Source organism: Pristiophorus japonicus, unplaced genomic scaffold, assembly GCF_044704955.1.
Source record: "Pristiophorus japonicus isolate sPriJap1 unplaced genomic scaffold, sPriJap1.hap1 HAP1_SCAFFOLD_385, whole genome shotgun sequence".
NCBI lineage: Eukaryota > Metazoa > Chordata > Chondrichthyes > Pristiophoridae > Pristiophorus > Pristiophorus japonicus.
Genome location: NW_027253707.1, coordinates 331,882 through 352,326, shown reverse-complemented (window position 1 = coordinate 352,326; position 20,445 = coordinate 331,882). Strand labels below are relative to the sequence as shown.

The 20,445-nt window shown below is 49.3% G+C and overlaps 1 pseudogene; it reads left to right on the top strand.

The window, feature by feature from the left end:
* LOC139250522 (NFX1-type zinc finger-containing protein 1-like) overlaps positions 1–20,445 on the top strand; it is a 533,603-nt pseudogene that overhangs the window by 240,132 nt on the left and 273,026 nt on the right.

Below are 20,445 nucleotides of genomic sequence, written 5' to 3'. Positions count from 1 at the left end.
GCGCCGTGGTCGCAAGCTTCATCGGGTTCGCCTGCCTAATCGCGACAGGGAAAAGCAGGCGTTTCCCAACCTCCCGGGGGCGCGGTGAGCAGGCGGGTGACCATAAGCTGCGAATTTTGAATTTCCTTTTAGTTGTTGTGCACTTAGTTCACCTTAATTGGTGTGCAACAGTCTTCAAAGGAGCTGCGGTCCATTATTCCCCAGCCTTCAGGTAGTCCATCGGACCTCCCCTTTAGGCGCGAGGATGCCAGTTTCCTAGCGCCATATCTTCAGTTGCGATTTCGCGTGACCGCCCCAGGAATCAGGGTTAGCGCCCGAAGACACTTCCCTTAGCGTTACACTCCCCTCTCGGGCTGCTAAAAGTGAATTTCACAGCTGGAGGTGGTAAACATCGGCCAGCACTAAAGTTAGCAACCAGGCAGTGTCATCGCCCCAAACCGGGATACATGAATTCCCACCCGCTGTGTTTTCCCTTCATTTGCTGACTTCCCAGATTTCTGGTTTCTGGCTGCTGGCATTCTTTCTCCCTCTCTATTATTCTCTGTGTTTCTAAATGCCCCCTTCTCTTATTCTCTGTGTTTCTAAATGTTCCCCTTCTCTTATTCTCTGTGTTTCTAAATGCCCCCTTCTCTTATTCTCTGTGTTTCTAAATGTTCCCCTTCCCTTATTCTCTGTGTTTCTAAATGTTCCCCTTCTCTTATTCTCTGTGTTTCTAAATGCCCCCTTCTCTTATTCTCTGTGTTTTTAAATGTTCCCCTTCTCTTATTCTCTGTGTTTCTAAATGTTCCCCTTCTCTTATTCTCTGTGTTTCTAAATGTTCCCCTTCTCTTATTCTCTGTGTTTCTAAATGTTCCCCTTCTCTTATTCTCTGTGTTTCTAAATGTTCCCCTTCTCTTATTCTCTGTGTTTCTAAATGTTCCCCTTCTCTTATTCTCTGTGTTTCTAAATGCCCCCTTCTCTTATTCTCTGTGTTTCTAAATGTTCCCCTTCTCTTATTCTCTGTGTTTCTAAATGCCCCCTTCTCTTATTCTTTGTGTTTCTAAATGTTCCCCTTCTCTTATTCTCTGTGTTTCTAAATGTTTCCCTTCTCTTATTCTCTGTGTTTCTAAATGTTCCCCTTCTCTTATTCTCTGTGTTTCTAAATGTTTCCCTTCTCTTATTCTCTGTGTTTCTAAATGTTCCCCTTCTCTTATTCTTTGTGTTTCTAAATGTTCCCCTTCTCTTATTCTCTGTGTTTCTAAATGCCCCCTTCTCTTATTCTTTGTGTTTCTAAATGTTCCCCTTCTCTTATTCTCTGTGTTTCTAAATGTTCCCCTTCTCTTATTCTCTGTGTTTCTAAATGTTCCCCTTCTCTTATTCTCTGTGTTTCTAAATGTTCCCCTTCTCTTATTCTCTGTGTTTCTAAATGCCCCCTTCTCTTATTCTCTGTGTTTCTAAATGTTCCTCTTCTCTTATTCTCTGTGTTTCTAAATGTTCCCCTTCTCTTATTCTCTGTGTTTCTAAATGTTCCCCTTCTCTTATTCTCTGTGTTTCTAAATGCCCCCTTCTCTTATTCTCTGTGTTTCTAAATGTTCCCCTTCTCTTATTCTCTGTGTTTCTAAATGTTCCCCTTCTCTTATTCTCTGTGTTTCTAAATGTTCCCCTTCTCTTATTCTCTGTGTTTCTAAATGTTCCCCTTCTCTTATTCTCTGTGTTTCTAAATGCCCCCTTCTCTTATTCTCTGTGTTTCTAAATGTTCCTCTTCTCTTATTCTCTGTGTTTCTAAATGTTCCCCTTCTCTTATTCTCTGTGTTTCTAAATGTTCCCCTTCTCTTATTCTCTGTGTTTCTAAATGCCCCCTTCTCTTATTCTCTGTGTTTCTAAATGTTCCCCTTCTCTTATTCTCTGTGTTTCTAAATGTTCCCCTTCTCTTATTCTCTGTGTTTCTAAATGTTCCCCTTCTCTTATTCTTTGTGTTTCTAAATGTTCCCCTTCTCTTATTCTCTGTGTTTCTAAATGTTCCCCTTCCCTGGCACGGCGCACAGCAATGGGCCACAGAGCCTGACCTGCGTTTCCCTCGGTCTAATCCGACCTGTCCCAGAGACACTCCGCTCCGGACCCTCTCTATCGCCTTCTGATTTGAGTCTGCTCCTGGACCGGTCAGAAAACAATCCTGAATCAGCTGCACCTAATTCTCTGAACTCTTTATCCATGGCCTGCTCAACTTCTGTCAAGCCTGTCATTTCTATTTTTATTTTTCCAGGGAAGCCTCTCTGAGGGAGCTCCGAGGCGGGCTCTTTAGCAACGTATTTTCAGTGGCTCAGCCGGCCTGGGAGAGGGGTGGAACCCCTCTCACGCTCCACTCTCACGGCCCAGCTGCTGAATTTTGTGGCTGTAGACGCAAATCATGTCCCGGCGCAAACTTTACCGCCCGCAAAACCCAGCCCCAGGTGTCAAATTGAAATGTAGTTTAACACTTTGAACTTAATTTCCTGCTTTAAACTGCGAGCTCCTTAACAGTTAATGGTGGAAAACAGGCAGGAACTGCCTGCCAGTGTCTGTCAATCGTTTGTCTTGAATCGACACGAACGACTGTGTAAGGGGTTTTCACAGGGTTGTTGTGCCTTGGGTGTCTCTCTCTGGGCTTCTGCCCTCACAGCTTATGCCTGGCCTGTGAGGTACCCTGAGTGCTGCAAGAGCACCCCTGGAGAGACTGTGTCCACAGCTTATGAAGGGGGTTTTGAGACTCGTGCGTCCCCACAGCTTATGCCTAGCCTGTGAGGCACCTGTGAGTGTCAAACACTCCTAACCCCTTCTTCCCTAGCCTGTGACACACAGTTGAGCGTTTTCGAGGCGCTCCTAGCTTCCCTTACACGGTTCTGACATAAGACTCACGATCAGGAGATGTAATACAATAGAACTGAGACAAGGTGATTCCAAGAGGAACTTTAGGCTTCCAATTTATTTGACAAGGTGTAACTCAACAAACAGCAATACACCAACAAAACAATCCCCCTAAACCCCACTAAAACGGACCCAACGAAAATCTTTACACCAGTTTAGCAGTACAATGCCCAACCTCCCACCTTTCCTGGCCGAACTGAGTTGGGAGTTCTGGGGACCAGAGGTTATACTCACTACTGTGCCTTCCGCAGTCTGGTGGTTTGTTTCTTCTATCTTCGGTGTCTTCGGACACTGGTTTTCCTTCCGTGTCGAGAGGCTTGCTGGTTGTGGTTGTTGGATGACGAGGGCAGGGAAAATCATCACTCCCTTTTTCACTATGTCAGAAACCCCTTTTTTATAGCCAGATTATCCAGTCCGCCTCTCCTGCTGAAGTCGATTCTTCTCATTGGTGGACTTTTTGATTTTGAAAAATGCAGCAGTTTTAGGTTTTTAGTTTTTTTTTTCCACTGATCTTAACCTACTCAAGGTTTGAGTGGGCGTTGATTGCATTGGCCTCCTGTAGCCATTGTGCTAGTCTGGCCTGAGCCAGATATTTCTATGCCTGATGAAAAAGGTGTTGGAATATGTATGTGGCATTGTTTAAATGCTAATGTTTTCAAGGGGCAAGTTTTGAGGGTATACAGTTCCCAGACAATTTGATTAGTTCCAATGTCCAAACTGGCCCTTTTGATATTGACTCCACCCCTTTTCTTGCAGACCCAACATACACCTTTTAAAATCCCAAATTCGATTAAAGTTCGTAGTTTCTTCCATGTGCACTTTAGTATTTCAAACTTTCTGGTAGATAGTTCCAAATTAAATTCCCTTTCCTATGAGTCCAAACACTGGGGGGGGGGGGTCTCCATTCATTTGTGTCCCAAAGTTTTCCTTCCATCGGTTTCAATTCACAGCACAGACTGATCCCACAGCCCTTTTCCTTCTGGGTAAAATGAGGGGGTTTTCGTCCTCCCCTACAACTCTGAGCATCAAGCTGAGTCACAACTTGTGACTTGGGTGCGGCTTAAAGGTGGATCAAAGTAAATCGTATCTAACGACGTACAGAGCACACTTAAACAGAGTGTAAGCATTGGGAGTTTGGAGAGAGTGGGAATTTTATTAAAAATCTGTTCACGGGATGTGGGCATCGCTGGCAAGGCCAGCATTTATTGCCCGTCCCTAAATGCCCGTGAGAGGCCACTCCCACCCGACTGTACACCACTGAGCCGCCACCCCTGGTGGGCCTGTGCTGCCGGTGGGGCAGGACATAGCCAGGGGCGCTGATGGAGGAGTCTGGGACATTGGCTGAAAGGTCTGGTTCTGTGGGGCCGAAATTCATCAGCCCGCTGCCCCGCCGCCGTTCCTCCTGAGGACCCGCCCAGTGCCAAACCCCATCCTCGGCGGCACTTGGGCGGCAAGCGCCTCTGCCGCCGAGAACGTGACCTCCCGCCCGCCGCCGCCCAGATTGGCGGCGTACGTCGTCCATTTGCCACCTGCCCACCTTCGAGGGACCTCGGCCAAGAATATCCCGCCCTGTGTGCCGTCCGGTCCCTCGCCGGCCATCGGTGGCACTTGGGCGGGTGGAGGCCTTGCTGAAAATCGGCTGTTGCTTTGACTAGTCGGTGGGGCAGCTCTCCCAGTTCCGCCACAAGTCCCCTGAGGTTGGTGAGGGGGACTTTGCAGGGCCGGCTGTTGTCATGTCCAGTGCCAAGCTCGATGTCGGGAATTGAATCGAATAAATCCGATGAAGTGAGTTAAGTGACGAGGATTCAGGAAAGGATAAATTCACAAGAGAAATACCAAGGCAGCGGAGCAGAGTAGCGATTTGGGTCAAGATAAGCAGAGTGGGTCAGGAAGGGACAGAGAGACTAACAATGGTAATCGGGCATCAGTGACTAAATCAGGGAAAAGTATATGAAAAGTTCAAGTTAAAGGCACCATGTCTGAACGTGTGAAACATCGCAATAAAATAGATGAATTAACAACGCAGATAGAAATGAATAGGTTTGATCTGATAGCCATCACAGAGACATGGTTGCAAAGTGACCAAGGTTGGGAACTAAATATTCCAGGATACAGGTGCAGCGCCTAACATCCGTAACCCTTGGGACCGAGGCCCTTCTGGATTCCGGGCTTTTCCGGATTTTGGACTTGCTTTCTGATGTCACGAATCCGGAAACACGCCGAGCCCAGGTTCGGGTATTCCCGGATTTCGGAACGTCAGAAAGGGAGGGGGACCCCGCCAAGCAGGTGCTCGGGGGGGTGGGGGGGGGGCCCGACGAGGAGGAGGTTGTCGGGAGGGCCGGCGAGGAGGCACCGAGGTAAGGGAGGCGCCGAGGCCCCGAGTCGGTAGGGTTGGCGGATGCCGGAACATTTTACGGATTACGGCCACCGATCGTCCCGGAGTCTGGATTCTTGATGCTGTACCTGTACTTCACGTTTAGGCAAAATGGAAAAGGAGGAGGGGTAGTCCTGATAATAAAGGATGGGGTGAAGACAGCAGAGAGAAAGGACGTTAGCTCGGAAAATCAAGATGTAGAATCAGTTTGGGGTGGAGTTAAGAAACAGCAAGGAGCAGAAAACATCGGTGGGAGTTGTTTATAGACCCCCCAAACAGTAGTGGTAATGTAGGACACAGTACACATCAGGAAATTAGAGGTGCATGTAACAAGCGTAATACAGTAATCATGGGAAATGTTAATCTCCATATAGACTGGGCAGAAATATTGCAGAGGATGAGTTCATGGAATGCTTTCAAGATGGTTTTCTAAATCAGTATGTCGAGGAACCAACTGGGGAGTAGGCTATTTTAGATCCAGTATTGTGCAATGAGAAAGGGTTAATTAATAACAATGTAGTAAAGGACCCACAGGCATCTTCCACCCTTCAACATGTAGTTCGAGATCTGGAATCTCAGGTCCTTCATTGGAACACCTGTGAACTCATCCTTTTTTGGCATGGAAGCAAGTCATCCTCGCCTCGAGGGACTGCCTGTGATGATGGATGATGAGTAAAAGGGGTCCCTGGGGAGCAGTGATCATAATCTGATAGAATTTTATGTTGCGTTTAAGAGTGATTTGTTCAGTCCGAAACTAGAGTCTTAAATTTGAACAGAGTGAACTACGTAGGTACAAGAGGTGAGTTGGCCAAGGTCGGTTGGGGAACTAGAGTTAAAAATATGATGATTGATAAGCAATGGCAAACATTTAAAGAAATCATTCCTCATTCACAACTATAGACATTTCCTTAAGGAATAAAAACTTCACAACCGTGGCCAACAAGGGAAGTTAAAGATAGCATCGGATTAAAGGAAGAGCTTTATAATGTTGGCAAAAAGAGTAGATAACCTGAGGTTTGGGAGAATTTCCACTGTCCAGTTCTTGGTCCATAGATTTGTAGGTTACGGCACTTTAAGTGCACATCCAAGTACTTTTTAAATGTGGTGAGTTCAGGCAGTGAGTTTCAGACCCCCACAACCCTCTGTGTGAAAGAATTTCCCCTCAAATCCCTTCTAAACCTCCTACCAACTACTTTAAATCTATGCCCCCTGATTATTGACCCTCTGCTAAGGGAAACAGGTCCTTCCTATCCACTCTATCTAGGCCCTTCATAATTTTATACACCTCATACAAGGTCTCCCAGCCTATCAATCTTTCCTCATTGCTAAAATTCTCCACTCCCGGCAACATCCTCGTAAATCTCCTCTGTACCCTCTCGAGTACAATCACATCTTTCCTATAATGTGGTGACCAGAACTGCACACAGTACTTCAGCTGTGGCCTAACCAGTGTTTTATACAGTTCAAGCATAACCTCACTGTTCTTATAATCTATGCCTTGGCTAATAAAGGCAAGCATTCCGTATGCCTTCTTAACCACCTTATCTACCTGGCCTGCTACCTTCAGGGATCTGTGGGACAAGCACTCCAAGGTCCCTTTGTTCCTCTACACTTCTCAGTGTCCTACCATTTACTGTGTATTCCCTTGCCTTGTTAGATCTCCCCAAATGCATTACCTCACACTTCTCCGGATTGAATCCCATTTGCCACTGTCCTGCCCACCTGACCAGTACATTGATATCTTCCTGCAGTCTACAGCTTTCTTCTTCATTATCAACCACACAGCCAATTTTTGTAGCATCTGCAAACTTCTTAATCATACCCCCAACATTCAAGTCTAAATCAGTGATGTATACCACAAAAAGCAAGGGACCCAGTACTGAGCCCTGCGGAACCCCACTGGAAACATCCTTCCAGTCACAAAAACACCCATCAACCATTACCCTTTGCTTCCTGCCTCTGAGCCAATTTTGGATCCAACTTGCCACTTTGCCCTGGATCCCATGGGCTTTTACTTTCGTGACCAGTCTGCCATGTGGGACCTTTTCAAAAGCTTTGCTAAAATCCATATACACTACATCAAATGCACTCCCCTCATCGACCTTCCTTGTTACCTCCTCAAAAAATTCAATCAAGTTAGTCAGACACGACCTTCCCTTAACACATCCGTGCTGACTGTCCTTGATTAATTCGTGCCTTTCTAAATTAAGATTTATCCTGTCCCTCAGAGTTTTTTCAAATAATTTTCCCACTACCGAGTTTAGGCTGACTGGCCTGTAATTACTCGGTCTATCCCTTTCTCCCTTTTAAACAATGGTACAACATTAGCAGTCCTCCAGTCCTCTGGCACCACACCTGTAGCTAGAGAGGACAGGAAAATGATGGTCAGAGCCTCTGCTATTTCCTCTCTTGCTTCTCTTAACAGCCTGGGATACATATGGGATATGTCCCATGAGGAGTGATTAAGGAGATTAGGCTGATATTCCTTAGAATTTTGAAGAATGAGAGGTGATCTCATTGAAACATGTAAAATTCTTAAGGGGCTCAACAGGATAGATGCTGGGAGGATGTTTCCCCTGAGTGGGGCTTCTAGAACACAGGATCACAGTCTCAGAATAAGGGGTCAGCCGTTTAGGACTGAGATGAGGAGACATTTCTTCACTCACGCATTGGAATTTTCTACCCCAATGCTCAGTCGTTGAGTATATTCAAGACAAAGATCAATAGATTTTTCAAGGTTAAGGGCATCAAGGGATATGGGGATAGTGCGGACAGGCGGAGTTGAGGTAGAAGATCAGCCATCATCATAGGCAGTCCCTCGGAATCGAGGAAGACTTGCTTCCATTCTAAAAATGAGTCATTACATGAGTGAACAGTCCAATACGAGAACCACAGTCCCTGTCACAGGTGGGACAGACAGTGGTTGAGGGAAGGGGAGGGTGGGACTGGTTTGCCGCATGCTCCTTCCACTGCCTGCGCTTGGTTTCTGCATGCTCTCGGCGACGAGACTCGAGGTGCTCAGCGCCCTCCCGGATGCACTTCCTCCACTTAGGGCGGTCTTTGGCCAGGGACTCCCAGGTGTCAGTGGGAATGTTGCACTTTATCAGGGAGGCTTTGAGGGTGTCCTTGTAATGTTTCCTCTGCCCACCTTTGGCTATTTTGCCGTGAAGGAGTTCCGAGTAGAGCGCTTGCTTTGGGAGTCTCGTGTCTGGCATGCGAACTATGTAGCCTGCCCAGTGGAGCTGATCGAGTGTGGTCAGTGCTTCAATGTTGGGGATGTTGGCCTGGTCGAGGACGCTACTGTTGGTGTGTCTGTCCTCCCAGGGGATTTGTAGGATCTTGCGGAGACATCGTTGGTGACCTTATTGAATGGCAGAGCAGGTTCGAAGGGCTCCTTTATCTTATATTTTTAGGTTGACGGTGGGGTAGCTTGTATAGGATGTGTGGGAGGACATTGATTGATGGGGTCGAGTCCATGCTTTCTTATGTTCCATTCTCAGCCCCAGTCACTATTTATCCAGCTCCTGTGTGTAGGATGGACTGATGTATCGGGTACCTCCAGTTAGTAACTGACTATCGCTTCTTTTCAGGAATACTCGCGTTCCAACACTCCAAGATCGTGCGTATCTGGGGATTTTGCAAAAAGAAGACACTGCAAAGGTTTTCCCTGGAGGCCATTCGCAAGGCCATACTGCAGAAGGTCGTGGCCCCCACACAAAGGCGCAGGTTCAAAGAGGTGGGCTCGAGGAGTGATCCAAGATCTCAGTGATCGCGGGTATATTAGTGAAAGGAAGGGAAAAAACACGTTTATGTAGCATCGCTCAGAAAGATCTCAAAGAGCCTCACAGGCAAGGGAATACCTTTTCCACATGCAATGACCTTTCATCCAAAACTCGGCAGCCCCGTGTCCTAACCCGTACCAAGTCCCGTTCACCCTTCACCCCCTGTGCTCACTGCCCCGTGTCCTAACCCGTACCAAGTCCCGTTCACCCTTCACCCCCTGTGCTCACTGCCCCGTGTCCTAACTCGCTCCAAGTCCCGCTCACCCATCACCCACTGTGCTCACTGCCCCGTGTCCTAACTCGCACCATGTCCCGCTCACCCATCACCCCCTGTGCTCACTGCCCCGTGTCCTAACCCGCACCATGTCCCGCTCACCCATCACCCCATGCCCCGTGTCCTAACTCGCACCATGTCCCGCTCACCCGTCACCCCCTGTGCTCACTGCCCCGTGTCCTAACTCGCACCATGTCCCGCTCACCCATCACCCCCTGTGCTCACTGCCCCGTGTCCTAACCCGCACCAAGTCCCATTCACCCTTCACCCTCTGTGCTCACTGCCCCATGTCCTAACTCGCTCCAAGTCCCGCTCACCCATCACCCCCTGTGCTCACTGCCCCGTGTCCTAACTCACACCCAGTCCCACTCACCCATCACCCCCTGTGCTCACTGCCCCGTGTCCTAACTCGCTCCAAGTCCTGCTCACCCATCACCCCCTGTGCTCACTGCCCCGTGTCCTAACCTGCACCGAGTCCCGCTCACCCATCACCCCCTGTGCTCACTGACCTGCATTGGCTCCCAGTTAAGCAACGCCTCGATTTCAACATTCTCATCCTTGTTTTCTCATCCCTTCATGGCCTCGCCCCTCCCTATCTCTGTAATATCGAGCTTCACAACACCCCCCCCCGAGATATCTGCGCTCCTCCAATTCTGGCCTCTTGCGCGTCCCTGATTTTAATCACTCCATTGCGGGCCGTGCCTTCAGCTGCCGAGGCTCTAAGCTCTGGAATTCCCTGTCCAAACCTCTCCGCCTTTCTCTCTCGCCTCCTTTCTCTGCTTAAAACCTACCACTTTGACCAAGCTTTTGGTCACCTGTCCTGATATCTCCTAATGCGGTTCGGTGTCACATTTTGTCTAATAACGCTCCTGTGAAGCGCCTTCGGATGCTTCATTATGTTACAGGCGCTATATAAATACAATTTGTTGTTGATTTATTTTGGTGGAGATTACGATGAATAACTAATAACACTTGGTTGTTGTTAGTTGTGGGGTGGGGGGGGGGGGCAGGGGGAAAGCGAATGCTGACTCGGAGATTTCCCACTGAAACAGGCCAGCCCTGCAGGATTGCACTGGAATGTCCAGGAGTTGAAGATGAATTGCCGGACTGCTGTGAGTAAAACCTGGGAGAAAATTCAGAGGGGTTTTTCGTTTTCTTCCAACAGTTTTATTTATTGCTTATTAAAGGGGCTGATGATTGACAGTCAAGAATCCTCCAATCAACATACAACAACGTGTATTTATATAGCGCCTGTAACGTGTTGAAACGTCCCAAGGCACCTCACAGGAGTATTATGCGCTAAAAATCTGACACTGAGCCGCATAAGTAGAAATTAGCGCAGGGGAGGTATGTTTTAAGAAGCGTCTTGAAGGAGGAAAGAGAGGACGAGAGGCGGAGAAGTTTAGGGAGGGAGTTCCAGAGCTTGGGGCCCAGGCAACAGAAGGCACGGCCACCGATGGTTGAGTGATTATAATCAGGGATGCTCAGGAGGGGCAGAATTAGAGGAGCGCAGAGATCTCGGGGGGGTTGTGGGGCTGGAGGAGATTACAGACATAGGGAGGGGTGAGGGCCATGGAGGGATTTGAAAATAAGGATGAGAATTTTCAAATCGAGACGTTGCTTAACCAGGAGCCAATGTAGATCAGCGAGCACAGGGGTGATGGGTGATTGGGACTTGGTGCGAGTTAGGACACAGGCAGCTGAGTGTAATATCTCCAAGTTTGCAGTTGACACTAAGCTGGTGGTGTGAGCTGTGAGGAGGACGCTAAGAGGCTGCAGGGTGACTTGGACAGGTTAGGTGAGTGGGCAAATGCATGGCAGATGCAGTATAATGTGGATAAATGTGAGGTTATCCACTTTGGGGGCAAAAACACGAAGGCAGAATATTATCTGAATGTCGGCAGATTAGAAAAGGGGAAGGTGCAACGAGACCTGGGTGTCATGGTTCATCAATCATTGAAAGTTGGCATACAGGTACAGCAGGCGGTGAGGAAGGCAAATGGTATGTTGGCTTTCATAGCTAGTGGATTTGAGTATAGGAGCAGGGAGGTGTTACTGCAGTTGTACAGGGCGTTGGCGAGGCCTCACCTGGAATATTGTGTTCAGTTTTGGTCTCCTAATCTGAGGAAGGACGTTCTTGCTATTGAGGGAGTGCAGCGAAGGTTCACCAGACTGATTCCCGGGATGGCGGGACTGACATATGAGGAGCAACTGGATCGACTGGGCCTCTATTCACTGGAGTTTAGAAGGATGAGAGGGGATTTCATAGAAACTTACAAGATTCTGATGGGACTGGACAGGTTAGATGCGGGAAGAATGTTCCCGATGATGGGGAAGTCCAGAACCAGGGGATACAGTCTTAGGATGAGGGGTAGGCCATTTAGGACTGAGATGAGGAGAACATTCTTCACTCAGAGAGTTGTTAACCTGTGGAATTCCCTACCGCAGAGAGTTGTTGATGCCAGTTCATGGATATATTCAAGAGGGAGTTAGATATGGCCCTTACAGCTAAAGGGATCAAGGGGTATGGAGAGAAAGCAGGAAAGGGGTACTGAGGGAATGATCAGCCATGATCTTATTGAATGATGGTGCAGGCTCGAAGGGCCGAATGGCCTACTCCTGCACCTATTTTCTATGTTTCTATGGTTCTGTGTTTTGGATGACCTTAAGTTTAGGTAGGGTAGGATGTGGGAGGCCAGCCAGGAGTGCGTTGGAATAGTCAAGTTTAGAGGTAAAAAAGGCATGGATGAGGGCTTCAGCAACAGATGAGCTGAGGCAGAGGGCGGAGATGGGCGATGTTACGGAGGTGTAAATAGGCAGTCTTAGTTATGCTGGCCAATCGGGTAATAATTTCGATTTGGTGCGGGAAGGGGATGGACATGGTGGGTGACCAATGGCAGGATGGTGGGGGCGGGACTGATGGACATGGTGGATGACCAATGGTAGGATCTTGGGGGCGGGATTGATAGACATGGTGGATGACCAATGGCGGGATGGTGGGGGCGGGACTGATGGACATGGTGGATGATCAATGGCGGGATGGTGGGGGCGGGACTGATGGACATGGTGGATGATCAATGGCGGGATGGTGGGGGCGGGACTGATGGATATGGTGGATGATCAATGGTGGGATGGTAGGGGCAGGACTGATGGTCATGGTGGGTGACCAATGGCGGGATGGTGGGGGTGGGACTGATCGACATGGTGGATGACCAATGGCGGGATGGTGGGGGTGGGACTGATAGACATGGTGGATGACCAATGGCGGGATGGTGGGGGCGGGACTGATGGACATGGTGCGTGATCAATGGCAGGATAGTGGGGGCAGGACTGATGGACATAGTGGATGACCAATGGCGGGATGGTGGGGGCGGGACTGATGGACATGGTGGGTGACCAATAGCGGGATGGTGGGGGCAGGACTGATGAAGGCGGGAAGCCATGCGATGAATCTACCATGAAGACATTCGACCAGAGTTGCCAACCCTAGGCTGACCAGGAGGTCCCGCCCTATCTGGACCACAGCACCTCTCGCAATGTCAGCACTCCCTCCGGCCTGAATTGGACAGTCAGTCTGCCCTGGAGTGACACTTGACCCCCAGCACCTTCCGGCTCCCAGGCGAGAGTGCTCCCCACTGAGCCAAGTGAAAGCCTATTGATTCTTCACAAAATTAGTAACAAGACATGTCACCAACGTTTATCTGAAGGGTGAAACAGTACAGTCTAACCCGACTAAAACCACCCCAAATTGGCCATCAATTTGCCACTAAACTGTTAGTCTCTCAGATAGGGCAGGGGTCAAGGGAATCAGACGATATCCCATAGGGGACGGATGTTCCCATCTGAAGTTGGGTTTGGAGCATGTGGTTGGAGCAGGGTAGAGAGAGCTCCCCTTGCGTTCTGATTAGGACAGCAAGTGCTTATTATAATGTAAGCTCGGTGACTAACTCTCTCACTGAGGAGGACACAAACAACCTTCCGGATATAAAAGGGGTCGGAGGGTCTAGTAAGGAGGAGGAACTGAGGGAAATCCTTATTAGTCGGGAAATTGTGTTGGGGAAATTGATGGGATTGAAGGCCGATAAATCCCCAGGGCCTGATGGACTGCATCCCAGAGTACTTAAGGAGGTGGCCTTGGAAATAGCGGATGCATTGACAGTCATTTTCCAACATTCCATTGACTCTGGATCAGTTCCTATGGAGTGGAGGGTAGCCAATGTAACCCCACTTTTTAAAAAAGGAGGGAGAGAAAACAGGGAATTATAGACCGGTCAGCCTGACATCGGTAGTGGGTAAAATGATGGAATCAATTATTAAGGATGTCATAGCAGTGCATTTGGAAAGAGGTAATATGATAGGTCCAAGTCAGCATGGATTTGTGAAAGGGAAATCATGCTTGACAAATCTTCTGGAATTTTTTGAGGATGTTTCCAGTAGAGTGGACAAGGGAGAACCAGTTGATGTGGTATATTTGGACTTTCAGAAGCCTTTCAACAAGGTCCCACACAAGAGATTAATGTGCAAAGTTAAAGCACATGGGATTGGGGGTAGTGTGCTGACATGGATTGAGAACTGGTTGTCAGACAGGAAGCAAAGAGTAGGAGTAAATGGGGACTTTTCAGAATGGCAGGCAGTGACTAGTGGGGTACCGCAAGGTTCTGTGCTGGGGCCCCAGCTGTTTACACTGTACATTAATGATTTAGACGAGGGGATTAAATGTAGTATCTCCAAATTTGCGGATGACAATAAGTTAGGTGGCAGTGTGAGCTGCGAGGAGGATGCTATGAGGCTGCAGAGCGACTTGGATAGGTTAGGTGAGTGGGCAAATGCATGGCAGATGAAGTATAATGTGGATAAATGTGAGGTTATCCACTTTGGTGGTAAAAACAGAGAGACAGACTATTATCTGAATGGTGACAGATTAGGAAAAGGGGAGGTGCAACGAGACCTGGGTGTCATGGTACATCAGTCATTGAAGGTTGGCATGCAGGTACAGCAGGCGGTTAAGAAAACAAATGGCATGTTGGCCTTCATAGCGAGGGGATTTGAGTACAAGGGCAGGGAGATGTTGCTACAGTTGTACAGGGCCTTGGTGAGGCCACACCTGGAGTATTGTGTACAGTTTTGGTCTCCTAACCTGAGGAAGGACATTCTTGCTATTGAGGGAGTGCAGCGAAGGTTCACCAGACTGATTCCCGGGATGGCGGGACTGACCTATCAAGAAAGACTGGATCAACTGGGCTTGTATTCACTGGAGTTCAGAAGAATGAGAGGGGACCTCATAGAAACGTTTAAAATTCTGACGGGGTTAGACAGGTTAGATGCAGGAAGAATGTTCCCAATGTTGGGGAAGTCCAGAACCAGGGGACACAGTCTAAGGATAAGGGGGAAGCCATTTAGGACCGAGATGAGGAGGAATTTCTTCACCCAGAGAGTGGTGAACCTGTGGAATTATCTACCACAGAAAGTTGTTGAGGCCAATTCACTAAATATATTCAAAAAGGAGTTAGCTGAAGTCCTTACTACTAGGGGGATCAAGGGGTATGGTGAGAAAGCAGGAATGGGGTACTGAAGTTGCATGTTCAGCCATGAACTCATTGAATGGCAGTGCAGGCTAGAAGGGCCGAATGGCCTACTCCACCTATTTTCTATGTTTCTATGTTTCTATGTTTCTATGAGTTTGAGTCACGGGTTAAAGCCCCACTCCAGAGATTTGAGCCCATAATCCAGGCTGACACTAAAGTGCAGTGCTGAGGGAGTGCTGCACTGTCGGAGGTGCCGTCTTTTGGGTGAGACGTTAAGCCAAGACCCTATCTGCCCTTTCAGCTGACATACCAGAACCCATAGCACTATTTCGAAGAAGAGCAGGGGAGTTCTCCCCGGTGTTGTGACCAATAATTATCCCTCAACCAAAATTGCTTAAAAAATACATTATCTGGTCATTTATCTCATTGCTGTCTGTGGGAGCTTGCTGTGCATAAATTGGCTGCCGCATTTCCTACATTACAGTGACCATACCTCAAAAGTATTTCACCAGCTATAAAGCACGTTGAGACATCCTGAGGTGGTAAAAAGTGATTACTTCTTTCTTTCTATATGAGCCTGTGTCACTGTGGTCACTGTGTGTCTGTGTGTGTGTGTGTGTGTCTGCTTAAGGCTGCATCATTGCATGTGTCACTGTGTGTGTGTGTGTGCGCGTGTGTGTGCGCATGTGTGTGCGCGTGTGTGTCTCTGTGTGTGTGTATCTGCTTGCGTGTGTTTGTGTATATCACTGCATGTGTCACTGTGTGTGTGTGTGTGCGCGTGTGTGTCTCTGTGTGTGTGTGTCTGCTTGCGTGTGTGTGTGTATCACTGCATGTGTCACTGTGTGTGTGTCTGTGACCGTGTGTGCATTTTACCAATATGATCTGTTTCAGATTAAAGAGAAAATTGAATTCACGAAGGCAGAGATCTCGTACTGCTCCAAGTTTCTGGAAATGCTCCCGATGGGAATCCTACATGAGAAGGAGCTGGAACCAGAGATGTGTACGGACATGGAGGAGTTAGGACATCGGTAATTGTAGCACACTGTTAGTTAAAGGGTGTGTCAGTGTGTTATTGAGGGGTGGGGTATATCAGAGTTACAGTGAGGGGTGTGGGATATATCAATGTTACAGTGAGGGGTGTGGGGTATATCAGAGTGTTACAGTGAGGGGTGTGGGTATATCAGAGTGTTACAGTGAAGGGTGTGTCAGTGTGTTAGTGAGGGGTGGGGTATATCAGAGTTACAGTGAAGGGTGCGGTGTATATCAGTGTTACAGTGAGAGGTGTGGGGTTTATCAGAGTGTTACAGAGGGGTGTGTTGTATATCAGTGCTACTGTGAGGGGTGTGGGGTATATCAATGTTACAGTGAGGGGTGTGGGGTATATCAGAGTGTTACAGTGAGGGATGTGGGGTATATCAGAGTGTTACAGTGAGGGGTGTGGGGTATATCAGAGTGTTACTGTGAGGGGTGTGGGGTATATCAGAGTGTTACTGTGAGGGGTGTGGGGTATATCAGTGTTACAGTGAGAGGTGTGGGGTTTATCAGACTGTTACAGAGGGGTGTGTTGTATATCAGTGTTACTGTGAGGGGTGTGGGGTATATCAGTGTTACAATGAGGGGTTTGGGGTATATCAGAGTTACAGTGAGAGGTGTGGGGTTTATCAGAGTGTTACAGAGGGGTGTGTTGTATATCAGTGTTACTATGAGGGGTGTGGGGTATATCAGAGTTACAGTGAGGAGTGTGGGGTATATCAGAGTTACAGTGAGGGGTGTGAGGTATATCAGAGTGTTACAGTGAAGGGCTGTGGGGTATATGAGTGTTACAGTGAGGGCTGTGAGGTATATCAGAGTTACAATGAGGGGTTTGGGGTATATCAGAGTTACAGTGAGGGGTGTGGGGTATATTAGAATTACAGTGACGGGTGTGAAGTATATCAGTGTTACAGTGAGGGGTTTGGGGTATATCAGATTTACAGTAGGGGTGTGGGATATATCAGAGTTACAGTGAGGGATGTGGGGTATATCAGAGTGTGTTACAGTGAGGGGTGCGGGGTATATCAGAGTTACAGTGAGGTGTGTGAGGTATATCAGAGTGTTACAGTGAGGGGTGTGACGTTTATCAGAGTGTTACAGTGAGGGGTGTGGTGTCTATCAGATAGTGTTACTGTGAGGAGTGCAGGGATAATTGGAGAGTGTTACAGTGAGGGGTGTGGGGTATATCAGAGTGTGTTACAGTGAGGGGTGTGGGATATCGGGGATTATGGGGAGTGGGGAATTGTGGTTACAATGAGTGGGGTATTGTGGTTACAGTGAGTGGGGTATTGGGGTTATGGTGAGTGGGATATCGGGGGTTATGGGGAGTGGGGTATTGTGGTTACAGTGAGTGGGGTATTGTGGTTACAGTGAGTGGGGTTTTGGGGTTACGGTGAGTGGGGTTTTGGGGTAATGGGGAGTGGGGTATCGGGGTTATGGGGAGTGGGGTATTGGAGTTATGGGAGTGGGGTATTGGGGTTTTGGGGAGTGGGGTATTGGGGTTACGGGGAGTGGGGTTTTGGGGTTATGGGGAGTGGGGTATTGGGGTTATGGGGAGTGGGGTATTGGGGTTATGGGGAGTGGGGCATTGGGGTTATGGGGAGTGGGGTATTGGGATTATGGGGAGTGGAGTATTGGGTGACGGGGAGTGGGGTATTGGAGTTATGGGGAGTGGGGTCTTGGGGGTTATGGGGAGTAGTATATTGGGGTTACGGGGAGTGGGGTATTGGGGGTTATGGGGAGTGGGGTATCGGGGGTTATGGGGAGTGGGGTATTGGGGTTACAGTGAGTGGGGTATTGGGGTTACGGTGAGTGGGGTTTTGGGGTTATGGGAAGTGGGGTATCGGGGTTATGGGGAGTGGGGTATTGGAGTTATGGGGAGTGGGGTATTGGGGTTATGGGGAGTGGGGTATTGGGGTTATGGGGAGTGTGGTATTGGGGTTATGGGCAGTGGGGTATTGGGGTTATGGGGAGTGGGGTATTGGGGTTACGGGGAGTGGGTTATTGGGGGTTATGGGGAGTGGGGTATTGGGGTTACCGGGAGTGGGGTATTGAGGTTACAGTGAGTGGGGTGTCGGGGTTATGGGGAGTGGGGTATTGGGGTTATAGGGAGTGGGTGTTGGGTGATGGGGAGTGGGATATTGGGGTTATGGGGAGTGGGATATTGGGGTTATGGGGAGTGGGGTATTGGGGTTATGGGGAGTGGGGTATTGGGGTTATGGGGAATGGGGCATTGGTGTTATGGGGAGTGGCGTATTGGGGTTATGGGGAGTGAGGTATTGGGGTTACGGGGAGTGGGGTATTGGGGTTATGGAGAGTGGGGTATTGGGGGTTCAGTGAGTTGGATATTGCGGTTATGGGGAGTGGGGTATTGGGGTTATGGGGAGTGGGGTATCCGGGTTATGGGAGTGGGGTATCCGGGTTACGGGGAGTGGGGTATCGGGGTTATGGGGAGTGGGGTATTGGGGTTACGGGGAGTGCGGTATCGGGGTTACGGGGAATGGGGTATTGGGGTTACGGGGAGTGGGGTATTGGGGTTACGGGGAGTGGGGTATTGGGGGTTATGGGGAGTGGGGAATTGGGGGTTATGGGAGTGCGGTATTGGGGTTACCGGGAGTTGGGTATTGGGGTTACATTGATTGGGGTATTGGGGTTACTGTGGGGGTAGTGGGGTATCCAGGGTTACTGTGGGGAGAGTGGTGTATTGGGGTTACAGTGAGTTGGGTATTGGGGTTATGGGGAGTGGGATATTGGGGTTATGGGGAGTGGGGTATTGAGGTTATGGGGAGTGGGATATTGGCATTATGGGGAGTGGGGTATTGGGGTTATGGTGAGAGGGGTATTGGGGTTATGGGGAGTGGGGCATTAGCGTTATGGGGGGTGGCGTATCGGGGTTATGGGGAGTGGGGTATTGGGGTTACGGGGAGTGGGGTATTGGGGTTATGGGGAGTGGGGTATTGGCGTTATGGTGAGTGGGTGTTGGGTTTTGGGAAGTGGGATATTGGGGTTATGGGGAGTGGGGTATTGGGGGTTACAGTGAGTTGGATATTGGGGTTATGGGGAGTGGGGTATTGGGGTTATGTGGAGTGGGGTATTGGGGGTACGGGGAGTGGGTTATGGGGAGTGGGGTATTGGCGTTATGGGGAGTGTGGTATTGAGGTTATGGGGAGTGGGGTATTGGGGTTATGGGTAGTGGGGTATTGGGGTTACGGGGAGCGGGGTATTGGGGTTACGGGGTGTGGTTTGGGGATACGGGGAGTGGGGTATTGGGGTTACGGGGGTAAGGTATTGGGGTTACAGTGAGTGGGGTATTGGAGTTATGGGGAGTGGGGTCTTGGGGTTATGGGGAGTGGGGTATTGGGGTTATGGGGAGTGGGGTATTGGGGTTATGGGGAGTGGGGTATTGGGGTTAGGGAGAGTGGGGTATTAGGGTTACAGTGAGTGGGGTATTGAAGTTATAGGGAGTGGGGTCTTGGGCGTTATGGGGAGTGGGGTATTGGGGTTATGGGGAGTGAGGTATTGTGGTTACGGGGAGTGGGGTATTGGGGTTAGGGAGAGTGGGGTATTAGGGTTACAGTGAGTGGGGTATTGAAGTTATAGGGAGTGGGGTCTTGGGCGTTATGGGGAGTGGGGTATTGGGGTTATGGGGAGTGGGGTATTGGCATTATGGGGAGTGGGGTATTGGGGTTATGGGGAGAGGGGTATTGGGGTTATGGGGAGTGGGGCATTAGCGTTATGGGGGGTGGCGTATCGGGGTTATGGGGAGTGGGGTATTGGGGTTACGGGGAGTGGGGTATTGGGGTTATGGGGAGTGGGGTATTGGCGTTATGGTGAGTGGGTGTTGGGTTTTGGGAAGTGGGATATTGGGGTTATGGGGAGTGGGGTATTGGGGGTTACAGTGAGTTGGATATTGGGGTTATGGGGAGTGGGGTATTGGGGTTATGTGGAGTGGGGTATTGGGGGTACGGGGAGTGGGTTATGGGGAGTGGGGTATTGGCGTTATGGGGAGTGTGGTATTGAGGTTATGGGGAGTGGGGTATTGGGGTTATGGGTAGTGGGGTATTGGGGTTACGGGGAGCGGGGTATTGGGGTTACGGGGTGTGGTTTGGGGATACGGGGAGTGGGGTATTGGGGTTACGGGGGTAAGGTATTGGGGTTACAGTGAGTGGGGTATTGGAGTTATGGGGAGTGGGGTCTTGGGGTTATGGGGAGTGGGGTATTGGGGTTATGGGGAGTGGGGTATTGGGGTTATGGGGAGTGGGGTATTGGGGTTAGGGAGAGTGGGGTATTAGGGTTACAGTGAGTGGGGTATTGAAGTTATAGGGAGTGGGGTCTTGGGCGTTATGGGGAGTGGGGTATTGGGGTTATGGGGAGTGAGGTATTGTGGTTACGGGGAGTGGGGTATTGGGGTTAGGGAGAGTGGGGTATTAGGGTTACAGTGAGTGGGGTATTGAAGTTATAGGGAGTGGGGTCTTGGGCGTTATGGGGAGTGGGGTATTGGGGTTATGGGGAGTGGGGTATTGGGGTTATGGGGAGTGGGGTATTGGGGTTAGGGAGAGTGGGGTATTAGGGTTA